The 14,832-nt window shown below is 41.9% G+C and overlaps 1 protein-coding gene across 1 annotated transcript in view; it reads right to left on the bottom strand.

Moving 5' to 3' along the window:
* LOC119719229 (uncharacterized protein C20orf96-like) overlaps positions 1-8,451 on the bottom strand; it is a 41,996-nt gene extending 33,545 nt beyond the window's left edge. Inside the window, exon 1 of the mRNA XM_038188600.1 lies at positions 8,342-8,451. The gene's annotated coding sequence lies outside the window, so the exon portion shown is untranslated. The remainder of the gene's footprint in view (positions 1-8,341) is intronic.
* Between the last annotated feature and the right edge of the window lie 6,381 nt (positions 8,452-14,832).

The raw sequence follows: 14,832 nt of genomic DNA, 5'->3' as shown, positions 1-14,832 counted from the left end.
AGGTGCGTACTTCAATGGCTTCCTGAAAACCCAATCAAGAGTTTAGTTGCTGCACACCTGACCCTGACCAACAGATGTCGACAACCTTCTAGGTGTTTGTACGTGGCCGAGGGAACTAGTCTGTCAACTTCCAATACGTCAGGGAGCTAAACGACTATCCACTCGAAATAAATCATATTTTAATAGTTGTATACTAACAAATTACCTTTCAAAAAACATAAGATTGCAGTATCTTGACGCAACTTCTGTGGTTGTTTGTGCACCAAGTCTATGAAGAGTAGTATTTTTATGACAAAATTCTCAGTTCCAGATTCATGTCTTTTCAATATTTTTGCAAGACAGCACCTGCGACCGAGTAAATAGCGCTTATATCTCATGAGTGAGAGAACCCCAGCAGGGTTCAATCCCAGGTGGCGACGTTTAAAAAAAAAATTTCATCCCAAAAACGGCATAACAAGCATCAACGGTCATCAACCCAGCATCAACAAACTTTGAATAGGCTTTTGAACCTTGAAAGTATCTTCAGGTAATATAAAAGGTGACAAGGAATGCTTCCTGTGTAAAAAAATCAAGTTAAAATTGTTTAAAAGTAGTTTTATAAGTGTCAAAACTAGGACGAGTATTGGCCGCCATCTTGTTTAAGTGAAGCCTAGATTTACACACAACGCAAGGGTGGAGTGTACCATTATTAAAAGTGGGAATTCCGTGCAAACAAATTGCTTTGTTACCAACTAGGGTGTTTGTTCTTGAAAACATTTTTTTTTAACAAACATTTTATTTTTCTATACGAAAAATGCATAGGGCCCAAAAAACCCCATAATTTTTATATATTAAACTATATGTCGACAATTCCATACACCAGACTTATACCTATATAGTTAAAGGGAATGGCCCAACTAGTGCTCCACAAACAAGATTTCGGCCAAAACTAAATCGACAAACTCATACTTTTTTCACTGAAAAAGTTTTTTAAACAATTTTAACTAGCGTTGTTATGCAGAAAGCGTTTGCTTTTATAATGTCTATGGTATAATTTAACTACTTTCGATGTTCCAATGTCTATACAAAATTTGTTGACGCTGGGTTGATGCTTGTTGACGCATTTTAGTAGGACCGCGACATGGCAATGTTGGCATGGATTCCGCGAAACCAATATTTGCACGGTAAGTTTGTCTACCCCTAGAACTATGGGTCTTACACGTAAGACCCATAGGTAGGCATATCAACACCAACATGCTACATGTATATACTCTACGAATAATACACAATCAACGAGCAAAAAAGTAGAGTTGAGCTTTGAAGCGGCCGCTGTATACTTTTACCCCAAGACTATGCCAATTTCACAAGTGCATTTCGAAAGGTAAAAGGAGTAGGGAACTAGCTTGAGCTGGTTTCCGCCCATAAAAGCTGCCCTAGTTCGGACTCCCTATTATCGTTCGAAACGTACTTGTGTTTACAACCCCAAACGAGATCTAGTCTTCTCATTATCATAATCGATGCATTGCGCTCGGTAACGGAATCGCACTCAGGATACGGGGACCATCGAATGTACGCTGAGCATGAAGACCACATTGCTTCGTTCAAACATTAACACGAATCGGTAATTTAAAGAGTTCACGATCGCGAGGGAAGCTCTCGGAATTTAACGGGAAATTTCACTTTCATCCGGATCGTAAGTAAACTTCAGTACAACCATCTTAATCATCAATGTCTACTTGTACCTCAGGTGACATATCTAGGCCCCCTAGTAATTTTTAAGCAATTTTGAGGGTGAAATCCGATGTTTTTGTTGGGCAATGTTGGGTTTTTGTTAAAGGACAAAATTGTGTTGCTCGGCATATAAGGATTAGCTTGGACCCTACTATCACCAGACCATGTCCGAATGTTAAAAAGGCGATAAGTTGGGTCCAAGCTACTCGGACTACCCTCGTAATGCAATGAAGACGTCGTCCAACCTAGGTTAGGCCTAGCTTGAGTATAAACTCCAGCTGACATGCTCATATTCATTCACATGTAGCGCTGGAGACATAACCTAGTCGTGAGAGTGTGGTAGCAAGAGACCCTAAAATAATGGCCTCTCAAAAATTGTCGATTTTCACCTCTAATATCCCACCCCAGATTTCATTTACATACCTCATACATTCAGGAGTCATTCACGAAGCTAATGATCGACTTGAAACAGACCACATAAAAAACCAAATGTGAAAAATCTTGACTATATCAGTGGCTTGTCCCTAAAAAAAATGTCCAGTTCCAATGGCTGTCGTCCATTTTGTTTGGTTTATTATGTAAATGCATGCATCACGTGATGAAATCGAAAAAAATCTGCGCGCGCGATGTATGTGGGTACCACACCGCTTTCAGGCGCTGCGAGTGAGTTCAATTTTCGTCTGGTGCGTTGTTGTGGAAAGCATTCTCGTTGTCTTGCTTTCCGCGAAAATGCACCAGACAAAAACTGAACCCACTTGCGGCGCCTGAAAGCGTCAAGATTTTTCACATTTGTTTTTTTTGTGGTCTGTTTCAAGTCGATTATTAGCTTCGTGAATGACTGCTGAATGTATGAGGTATGTATTGTTGATGTACCCTAACGTGGCGCGGCCCCTAACGTGGCGCACTTAAACTTTTTGCCTGTAGCGCCTAGCTAGAGCAAAAGTTTTAATTGAAATTTCACAGAAAGTGAAATTTCATCAAGTTCTAAACACTCCCGTTCATAAATCGCGAGTTTATTTACCCGCTACAAAGTTAGAAGAAACAATTATTTTGGTGTGATTTTCCGATTTTATTTTCAAGTGCAAAGTGAACCCTTTGAAAATGCCCCAAAAAATAAGGAAATAATTTTCTGACAAACATCTGGCTGGGTATGTACGTAGAGATAATAATGATTTATCAGTATTTATCAAGTTTACAGAAATTCTTAAATGTTATTTGGAATTTTCCGAGATTTATTGAAGTGCGCCACGTTAGGGAATACTCTGCCAATTTGTGCCCAATTTCCGGATGTCACCGTTTTTTAAATTTTGGCTTAAATTTTATGAAACCGAATTGTTCACAGAGATTAAATAGCAAGCATTAATAAGGTAAAAGTACCAGTATTTCACTGCATGAAATTTGAGGTTTGTCTACAAAGAGGTTTGGCAACACTACACGAGGAAAGTTGGGTAAGCTTCGGAGTACGCCACGTTAGGGAACACGACTATAAATGAAATCTGGGGTGGGATATTACACAGTATTGAGAGTCCCAAATTTTCGGACTAGTGGGATATTAGAGGTGAAAATCGACAATTTTTGAGAGGCCATTATTTTAGGGTCTCTTGCTACCACACTCTCATGACTAGGTTATGTCTCCAGCGCTACATGTGAAAGCATGTCAGCCATTGTTAGCTGGAGTTACTCAAGCTAGGCTAGGCCTAGTGTAGCTCTACTGAGTGGAGCGTTGAACTACAGTACCCTCCGTACCTAGCCCAGGTTGGACGAAGTCTTTATTGCATTACGACTGACATCCAGGATGAGAAATCTCTACATAATACCATCGTTTCACGCCTACATACTCTATGTATCCTTATCTATTGGGCCGGCGGGTTCAGGAATTCCACATGTGATGCTAACCGACGTTAATCAGGAAAATAAACTCTAAAGCAACGTTAAACTTGTACTTTTTGTAGTCTCTTTTCATCAGTTTTTCACCGAATCGCTAGCGCCCTCCTTTGTTTCATTTTGGTTGGAACAGTGACGTCACTCCAGCTGACCGAAGTCGCGAAAACATGTTTCTGCTAACTGTCGCAAAAACACGCTCGGTCATTGGATAGAGGACCGCGCCTACAAGTTAGTGCGCATGCGTATGAGGGCGGTTACTAAGGAAGTCGCACGTGCGCACTGCACGTTCACGTTGCACGTGCACGGCCGGCCGTACGTACGCCATTTACGACTGGACTCGGTACGTGTGAGAAACCAATGAAAAGAGTCTACAAACACGTACAAGTTTAACGTTACTTTAGAGTTTATTTTCCTGATTAACGTCGGTCAGCATCGCATATGGAATTCCTGAACCCAGCGGCCCAGTAGATAAGGCTACATAGAATACTAAGACGTAAAAATTAGCTTCTGCAACATGGTAAAAATATTGAAAATCTTGGTCATAAATTCTTTTGCCCGGTTTTGAGCACTTCATACCCTGGACTCCCTCCGTAATGTCATAGGGAGGAAAGGGAGTCCACCTGGGTATACCTCCGTACCTAGCTTGAGTAACTCCAGCTGACATGCTCATATTCATTCACATGTAACGCTGGAGGCATAACCTGTTCGTTAGAATGTGGTAGCAAGAGACCCTAAAAAAATGGCCTCTCAAAAATTGTTCATTTTCACCTCTAATATCCCACCCCAGAGTTCATCATACCTCATACATTCAGCAGTCATTTACGAAGCCTAATGATCGACTTGAAACAGACCACAAAAAAAAAAATGTGAAAAATCTCGACGATTTCGGTGGTTTGTCTGTAAAAAAATGCCAGTTCCAACGGCTGTCGTCCATTTTGTTTTGCTAATTATTTAAATTGTATGCATCACATGATGACATCAAAAAAAACCCTGCGCGCGCGATGTATGTGGGTACCACACCGTTTTCAGGCGCCACAAGTGAGTTCAGTTTTCGTCTGGTGCGTTGTCGCGGAAAGCAAGACAACGAGAAAGCTCTCCACGTGATGCATACAATTTACATAATTAGCAAAACAAAATGGACGACAGCCGTTGGAACTGGCATTTTTTTACGGACAAGCCACCGAAATCGTCGAGATTTTTCACATTTTTTTTGGTGGTCTGTTTCAAGTCGATCATCAGGTTTCATAAATGACTGCGGAATGTATGAGGTATGTAAATGAAATCTGGGGTGGGATATTAGAGGTGAAAATTAACAATTTTTGAGAGGCCATTATTTTAGGGTCTCTTGCTACCACATTCTAACGAACAGGTTATGCCTCCAGCGTTACATGTGAATGAATATGGAACATGTCAGCTGGAGTTACTCAAGCTACTCCGTACCGTAGTTCAACGCTCCACTCAGTATAGACCCGTGAACGTGGCTTGTAAACTACGCCAAGCTCTTGTACATGTTCGAACCAAGCGAAATCATCCTTCCGTGACAAAGACTGAACATTGCCTTACTGTGTGATAAGTATTCAAATATCAAGCTTTCTTGAACATGTTGAAATCTGCTTTTACGCCAAATCTGGCATTTAAACGATATTCGAGGTAAAATCTGGCAAGATCTCGAGGTCCTGCAACCTCCTCCTGATGCATGTGATTTACCACGTGATATAAAATGCTGCAGATAATTTGGTATCGCACTGACGCTCCGGACACTCCTGATGTCCGGATCATAAGTGCGATTCCAAATTATTAGCTGCGTTTATGGGTCGCACTAAAAAGTGTCAACACAGCGTCAACACATGACAGAAGCGTCAACACACCGTCAACACATCCAAAACACATTCTGAATTAACAAAAATGATATATAATTGTAAAGCATAGAATAAAAGAGAATTTCCATTGGTTTGAGTTTCCATTTCGTTGTTAAAAATATAGTATTTTCACGCGAAAAAATGACCTTTCGCTTGCACGGCCGTTGTCCGCCATCTTGACTTCGCACAAAGCTTGGACTACACCATTTCAAGTAGGGGTGTGTAGGTAATGACATTATCTTGTCATAAACAACAGAGGGATACCAGATCTGTGAGGACTGAGGAACGGAGTGGTGGATCATTATTTTGTGAGTTGTGTTTATGTTTCATTTACTTTATTGAAATGGACATCTTTTGGTATTGGCCGGCCGTGCCCTCTCTGTTGGTTTATTGTACAATGCTATCACCCTTTAGCATAACGGTATGGTCCGCACTGCCACTGAGGCAACATGGTAGCCGATTTCGGAGCGGCACAGAGAGCCAATTTTCTTGAACTGAAAATCGCACTTTTCAGACGTTTAACCTATTAATTTTAAGCCAAAATCTTGTTTCTGACCATACTATATGGGCTACATACTGCTTTTGTCACTTTTAATGCATTTTGGATGTGTTGACGCTGTGTTGACGCTTTCGAGTGTGCTGACGCTGTGTTGACGCTTTATAGTATGACCGGCGTTTATCACGTGGTCTCGTTAATATTGACCAATCAGACGCCGCCTATCATAAGAGCCACATGAAGCAGACGGGTAGCTCGGAGGGCTCCGATAATTTTGCACGCAAATGACCCTGGGCCACCTGGGTACTCGTCCAGGGTCATTTGTCAGGGTCACTTGTCTGGTTAATATCTAATTAATTTCTACACGTTCGTATGGGTCTTCATAGCCCCACTAGTGTGGCCGTCGGTATGCTGCGCTGAACCTTAGGCCACACACCGTGGTCCGCGCACTACTGAGGACGTTTTCATAAAAATTGCAGGGAATTTCTTACATATGGTTGTATTCTACGATGTCCCATCTATCACTTCTGGGATGCTTAGGTGTAATGATGTTCAATTTTCCGAGATATTCTCGAATCTTTCTGGAGCCCATATGCACTCGTGAAACGTCCGGTGATGGCAGCCATTTTGAATGTGACAAGAGATGACCTCAAGCTGTGACGTCGCGTTTATGCAAATCGCTTGTCGAGCGAGGGCGCGAGTTGCAAATGCGACGGCTGTTTCCTGTGCCGTAGATCCTGAAGGGAGATCAGTGCACGTGGCCCCCAGACGATAAATGCATGGTACAGGAAACAGCCGTCGCATTTGCAACTCGCGCCCTCGCTCGACAAGCGATTTGCATAAACGCGACGTCACAGCTTGAGGTCATCTCTTGTCACATTCAAAATGGCTGCCATCACCGGACGTTTCACGAGTGCATATGGGCTCCAGAAAGATTCAAGGCAAAATAAAAAAAAAACCATGTTTAGCGTCCTGCCTCTTTGACAAAAAGGAAGGAGGAGGCCCTTTTTTTTTTTTTTTTTTTCTTTTCAAAATGGCCGTCCGACACATTTTTCAAGACAACGCGGCCGGGCTATTTTTCAAGATGGTTACCAGCTTTTTTCAAAATGGCCGCCACTTGGACTCAGGAAATGACATATTGGCTTCTTATGGGCTTTATACACGGTGTAAAAGTCTAAAAATACGATTTCTTTCGTCAGAGATCGTTAAAATTTATCAATTTTTGTCTTAAAAAAAAAAAAAAAAAAAAAAAAAAAAGGAGGCGGCCTCTAAAAAGGAAGCGGGCGGGGACGCTAAACATGTTTTTTTTTTTACTTCGCCCAAGAATATCTCGGAAAATTGAACATCATTACACCTAAGCATCCCAGAAGTGATAGATGGGACATCGTAGAATACAACCATATGTAAGAAATTCCCTGCAATTTTTATGAAAACGTCCTCAGTAGTGCGCGGACCATGGTGTGTGCCTTAGGTTCAGCGCAGCATACCGACGGCCACACTATACTAGGGCTAGGGTCTTCATTGATGGCAAATTTCGCCGAAATGACACATCCTGAACACGCAGACAGGCAAATTTAGATTTTTAAATTCTAGGTGAGTACTCAACATCCATACGAAATTATGTATGGCGGATCGATTTCGCTAAGTTCGAAAATACACAACAGCGTGGCGTTGTAACTTGAAGTTGTATACAACGCCACGTTCACGGGTCTACAGTCACTATAGCCCGACTGCGTCTGGCCGTACAGTACTATCGCAAGCTCTGTAGTACGGCCAGACGCCCGATGCTTCCACAGAGACTGAATTTTGTTGGCCGTATGACCTCGTGTTTTTGGACGTACGGCCCCGCCGCACGCACGTCCAAAAACACGAGGTCATACGTCACAGACTGTTATGCATATTCATGAGTTTGCGCGGGCGCGCCTGCATATTGCATTCATTACAGCGCGGCCGCCATTTTGAAATCGCATGGGGGATCGCATGGGGGACGATATTTGTGGAATCTGATGACTGAAATTCGTCTTGTGGCCAGATGGATGAAAATATTGAGACCAAACAACGTTTTTTCGAAAAGATATGAGTTGCTCTACGACTACGAACCTTAACTTTGGAAATTTGTGTCCTGGATGAAAAGATAATTGCGATCGAAAGATGTAGCAAAATCGCTACATCGGCGGCCAACAAAATTCAGTCTCTGTGGAAGCATCGGGCGTCTGGCCGTACTACAGAGCTTGCGATAGTACAGTACGGCCAGACGCAGTCGGGCTACAGTCACTAGAGCTAGGCCCTAGCTAGTGCTGTCCAGCGCAGTGACCTAGTGGATTTTCGTTCTCTTTTGGGAACGGGGTCCTAAACCTCTCAATCCACCAAAAAACGATGGTCAATAATATACCTGTGGCTATGAAAACATCTCCAGAAACATGATTCAAACTTGCATTTCCTGAACACGAGCACTGCAGGCCGCCATCTTGCATGTCATGATATAATAATGCTGAAAAATGTTGCCAGGGTGACCGTAAGGTCATGCCCAAATTCTGCTAAATGCACTTCAAAAATCTGTCAGATTAATAAAAAATCTGCCAAATTCCCCAGAATCACTCGAAATACACTATAAACACTTAAAATCACATGCAGATGTTGTAGTATTGCCTTAATTAAGGATCAAATTACATTGTAAACAATTTGTAGTCACATAAAGATGTCATGAAGTTGCGTAAATTTCAGGCAAAATCTGGTTCCAAGTGAACCTCAGCAGCAGGCAACCTGCATGTCCCATTATGGCATTTATGGAAGGGTTTGCTTGAATAGATTGGCAACATTTTCCTTTTTTAAACAAAATGTACCTTTTTTTTCAAATTTGCTATTTTTTTTCCTGTTAAAAAAACATTTTTTTGGAGAATTCTGCCAGAAATCTGCCGAAAAAATCCATTCTGTCAAATTTTCTGACAAACTTGTTTTGTTAACAAAATTCTGTCAAATTTAGCCGAAATTCGGCTAAAACGGTCACCCTGAATGTTGCTACGACACAACGCATGCGCAGTACGGGCGCAGCTGGTGTCACGGTCTCACTTTCGCTCGTACCCACCCCCCGCGCCGCCCGCCGGACGAGCGAAGGTCTCCTCCGGCGTGTGAATGTCAACTCGGCACCCTAATTTTGCCTCCTTCTCCCGACTTCCAACACGGCACCTCACCAACTCGGTACCTGACCTCCCCAAACTATATGGTCCAGTCCCCAAATAATCAGTTATTTGTCCCGCTTTTCTTTGAAAAAGTCCCTGAAATCTATTATTATTACTTTCTGGTCAAAGTAAGTGGTTTTTTTTGGCGGGGGGGGGGGGGGGTACAAAAGAAAAACTTTAAAAAAATGCTTTACGGTCCCGTGCGCACGAGATCGAAGGATAAGGAAAATGGTGGCTCATCAGACCCATTCAGCGACGCTCTTTCTTATAAACTGACAATGCCCGTAAGTATTGTAGCGGAAAGTGTAGGGACTTATAGCTAGTTTATTTACAACGTCATCCCTATTGCACTAACGTAAATTCACTGTGTTTTGGTGACTGGGCGGAGCATAATAGCCCAGTGGCTGAATGCGCGTACGATATTGGTTGCCTAAGGCCCATAAGTTTAGTGCATGCATTTGTGTTTGTGCGGCGTATGCATGTTCACGTGAGGGCTATTCACGTGATCGCGCGAAGGAGTTGTGCTGTGGACAGCGGACGGTACGGTCGTGTATTGCTCGCGTTCTGTGTTTTGGGTAATGCTGACGCGCACTGTGTAAGGCGCTGGCCCTGACTGTGCTGAAGTTACGCTGTGTGATGCTGACGCTCAGCCGTACAAGTGAATGTACGGTACGATGCTGACGCTAGCTTGCATGGGTAAGGCGTAAATCAGGTTAAGGCTGACAGCGTGTATTACTTACATTGGCGTGCATTGCTTACATTGGCGTGTGTTATTTACATTGGCGTGTGTTATTTACTTAGTGTACATTGTTTACTGAGTGAACGTTGCTGACTTGCCGTGCATTGTTTACATTAGTGTACATTGTTGACTTAGCAGTGCATTGTTTACATTGGGCGCATTGTTCAAGCTGTGCGCGTTGCTGCTTAGTTGAGCTGTCAGTTAACTCCCAAGTGTAATTAAGTGACCCTGATAATTAACAACCTCATTACGACTCAATCACTACTGCCTATTTCTTGATTATTGTATAATAAATTACGATTATATTTGTGGTGCCGACATTCCTGTTGTCCATGTGTATTTGTTGTTGGTTTATTGTGCAATTAACAGTGGGTAATCACAATCATCATAATCGGCGGTATATTTCCTCCAAAACGGACCTGCTCCCCAGGCCTTGAGGTCGCTCTGAGTGGTCTCTCGTCTTGGGAAAGCTTGCGTTCGGGAAGATCAGCTACACTCTAATAGGTGTCATACTTGGTCCCAACGAACTTAGGTTTGGCCCGGGGAGATCCCCGCCACAGTATGTACGGGTTTGGGTGTTTTCGTCAAAGTGGTAATGTCCACTCTGTCAGGTTTGACAGGATTGGGTTGGGAAATTAAACATATTGTTGCGTTCCCGCAAATTGCGTAGTTTACTTCTTTCCTAACCAATCCATTCCACTCTCATTACTGGACCAAGCCCAGTCTAATGTGGCTTTCTTAGATGTAGGTAGCTTTCCAGTACTTAACTGGCTCATCACTCGTCATTCAAATTCTGATGGGAGGCAGGCTGGCTCTGGACAACAGACGCACATACATTGGGGATAGCCTGACTGTTTATCAAGGACAAACCACTGCACTCCCACCTGTTTTATTAGTATGTGCGAACATATTTATGGTCGTCAACTGATTAAATAGCCATTATCTTAGTAGGGGGCTCATGAATACGAACCCGGGAATCCCGGGTTGGCGAAAGCCACATTAGACTGGGCTTGGTCCAGTAATGTGTGCACAGCGTAATGCTTGCAGCGATCCTGTACGTGTGCCCTCCTCACACAGCGCGAAGCTTACCACGAAGTTTTAGACGCACGTACAAGTGTGCAGTATGGGCGGCCATTAGGGCAAAAAAGACAAAAACAAAAATAAAACAAAACCACAAAATTAAACGAAAACACACAGAAATAAACGAATATAACTCAGAAATAAACGAACAACTAAGAAATAAACGAACAATTCAGAAATAAACAAACAATTCAGAAATAAACAAATATAACTCAGAAATAAACGAACAACTCAGAAATAAACGAACAACTCAAAACTAAACGAACAACTTAAAAATAAACGTACAACTCAGAAATAAACGAACAACTTAAAAATAAACGTACAACTCAGAAATAAACGAACAACTCAGAAATAAACGAACAACTCAAAAATAAACCATCAACTCAGAAGTAAAACAATCAACTCAGAAATAAACGATCAACTCAGAAATAAACGATCAACTTAGAAATATATACGAACTCAGAAATAAACGAACAACTCAGAAATAAACGAAGAACTCAGAAATAAACGAACAACATCCCCAGGGTGTCGAGCAGCAGTATGCGCCCACTATATACCATACATTATAGAAGTGCAGACGACATAATTGTTTACCGCGGCATCCAAGATGGCGGACACCTTGCATCGCTTCACGCGACACGGACACATGACGGATGTAGTGGGTTTTCGTCGACGACCTCCGACGCCAAAAAGAAGTCTATGCGAAAGGTAAGCCTGGTTACAGTTAGATTTTTATGATGGAAAACGTCGACTTTAATTGTTTAACGTTTACAATGGCATATCCTGCCGTCATGTCTGTACGTAATGTCATGTGTACGGCCGGGTTTGGCCACTGTCATGACTGTGCTGGCGCGCCGGTGCGGTGGGCAGACCACGGACCATTAAATGGTCTGTGGTACATGGTCAGACCGACCATCGAGCTATATCCGAGGTGGAAAGATTCCAATATCTGGCCATCACTATTTTTCCCCTTCAGTGACCTATCATGCATCAGAAAGTGATAATATGTCCAAACAAGTAAAATTTAGCTGGGGAAAATATTGAAATATTTAGGAAACACTTGGAATAGAAATGTAGACCAGTCTCATACGGTTTGTGCACAGGGATGGCCAGGTTCCCATCACTAATTGTTCCCTGCAGTGTTAACAGCCATATTGAAGTATTTACCGAGAAAAAAATGAGAGAGGGGAGGCAAGGGGGAGGGCGCTGCCCCCCCCCCAAAAAAAAAGGGAAGAAAAATCAAGAAAAAAGAAATTTAAGAAAAAGAAGTGCGATCTCATATTTGTGTAAATTTAATGGGTTGGGGGTGGGGGCAAAATGTTCCTGATAAATCGAGAATATGTTGAGAAATACAGGATTTTTGGGGGAAAAAATATGTTTTACCCCCCATTAGAAAAAATCCTGGCGGCGCCTTTGTTTGTGCATAGGGTCACCATGGTCACTGTCATGGTGATTTCTAGGTATACAACTATTTCCGGATAGCTTTATGATAGGTGATTGCACTGTATTTTACTCTACACTGCCATCATCAGTCCTTTGATTACAACTTGATTAACATCTACATTTGTATGTAGGCCTGGTCTAAATAGTTTTTGATGAGATTTTGGCAACTTTTCATGCTAAACCGTTTCATATATTTTGTCATTTGTCCCAACAGAGTGCAGGATATTATGAACGGTGTTCAAGCTGGCTACATCAATGATCCAGATGGAAAAACAACAGAAACTCAACTGAAAGAAAGCAACTTTAGTCTTGTCTGATAAGTGCTGCATGCGTTCCACAGCCCATGCCAAGTATGGACTGAAATTCTGGCTGAACTACTAGATCTTACATACAAGTATGTAGACAGCAGCTGGCTACTAGTAGCTGCGGCTCCCCGAATACCTTGTAAAATGGCAAATGCACTATTAAAGTTAAAGAGATTCTTTTATTATAAGACCCCCGAAAATCCACAAATACATGTATGAGAGAAAGTTCACTCGCAACCACTGATGAGCATCTATGCAGAGGATTCAATTTATAGTTTGGAACTTGCTGCAACCCCTGTCCAGGTTGTCATTGAGGATTCTGTCTGAGGACTTATTGAGGTGAAGAGTCTGTCAAGGTTGAGAGAGGTGACACTAAAGGAAGTGATTCTAGCCAAAAAGGACTGCAACTTTCCTCTGCAACTGAAGGAATCAAAACCCATGATGAAAGAGAAATCATGCATAGTTTTACCAGGTGCAGATGCAGATGGCAGTTGTAGGTGTGCCTTGTTGTGACCTTCGAATTTTCACCAATACCACAGCGATGTGCTCATAGTACAAAAATGTACATGTTTCATTCATTGAGGCATTTTTGAAACCATTGAGGATTCTCCAATTTCATAAAGGTCAATGATTTACCATATAGCCCAGGGTTTGGGGATAAAAAGTTAAGGTTGCACTTTTTATCAAGACACCTTGCACAAATTTTATTTGGCAAAACTAGTTAATTGGTCTTGCCATAAATGTGATTGCTCTAGTTCAAAGAGTAAAAGTGCATGTACATGTACATGTTATTAAAATTATACTTTAGACATTAAAATGTTTGTCAACAAATTGCAGACTTTTTAGTCATCTTTAAAAATCTATACTTTTCTATGAATAGTTAGTGCAATTTTAGGTGAAATATATATGCACCTAGGACAGTTCAAATACATGTTTCTACTAAGCAATTAGTTTTTCTACTGAGCTAAATGTGTCATTAAGAATAGGAGCTACTGAACATGTATCTGTACAAGGATTGGATGTATTTCAACAAGTTTGGTTTTGGAAACCAACTTCAGAGACTGAATGTTAACTGTTAATTATACGACAGTCCACAGTTTGGGAAGAATTCCACATACGGACGTCACTTGAGACCCTGTATACAACTTTGAGGGTGGTCTGAACATTTCTGTTTTCTCATAAAAAAACAACACATTGTAATGTTAAATTAGCAGTTATATTAATATCACTTGTGTTGTAAAACATTTTTTTGAGAAGCACACAATGCAGTGTTGGAGCAAAGGCTTTGACCCTCAAGGCCAAGGCCAAGGCCAAGGCTTTGACCCTAAAGCCTCGAGGCCAAGGCCAAGGCTTAACCCTCAAGGCCAAGGCCAAGGCCAAGGCCCTGTTTTATGAAATGACCACTGATATAGAACTAATTATAGTCACATGAGTGACACATCATCACGCAAGGGCGGATCCAGAACACAATTTTTTTGGGGGGGGGGGGGCAAAGAAATTTTGGTCCCCCCCAAAAAAAAGTGGGTCAAAAAATTACGGTTTGGGCTTCGGAGCCCGTTTAAGGGCCCCGAAAAATTTTTGGATTCGAGATGCTCTGTGGTGCGATTTGAGGCAATTTCTGACCATTTTAACTGATGTTTTTTGAGGAAAAGATGGTGGTGTACTCATTGCCTGCCTTTATTACGACCTCACATTAAAAAAATGGTTTCGTTTTTTTTTAGGGGGGGGGGGGGCATGGCCCCTTTTGGCCCCCCTGGATCCGCCCTTATCATCACGAATTGCTCGTTACGAAGAACATCATTTGTTTAATTGCAATCAACATGCTCGCATAGGCCTACATAGGACTGCACTGTATCTATTAAAGTATAAGTTCAGGTCTTCAATATGGTTTAACTAAACAAAATAATGATTTACTTCTATATTGACACACAATTCTCCCAAGTGTAACAAAAGGGGGATCCAAGAAACTGATTTGGGAAATTTTTATTTGCTGGCCCAACAAGGTCAGAAATATCAGCATTATCTAAAACAGATAGATGCAAATCTTTAGCACTTTTCAAGGAGACATATACAACCAATCAGATCAATTCCATAGTTATATGCAATTAAAGTGATCATCTCATTAGCCCACAAGTGT

The sequence above is a fragment of the Patiria miniata genome, unplaced genomic scaffold, assembly GCF_015706575.1.
Source record: "Patiria miniata isolate m_02_andy unplaced genomic scaffold, ASM1570657v1 HiC_scaffold_8, whole genome shotgun sequence".
Taxonomy (NCBI): domain Eukaryota; kingdom Metazoa; phylum Echinodermata; class Asteroidea; order Valvatida; family Asterinidae; genus Patiria; species Patiria miniata.
The sequence above is the reverse complement of the archived record's forward strand: the minus strand, read 5'-3'. Positions and strand labels throughout refer to the sequence as shown.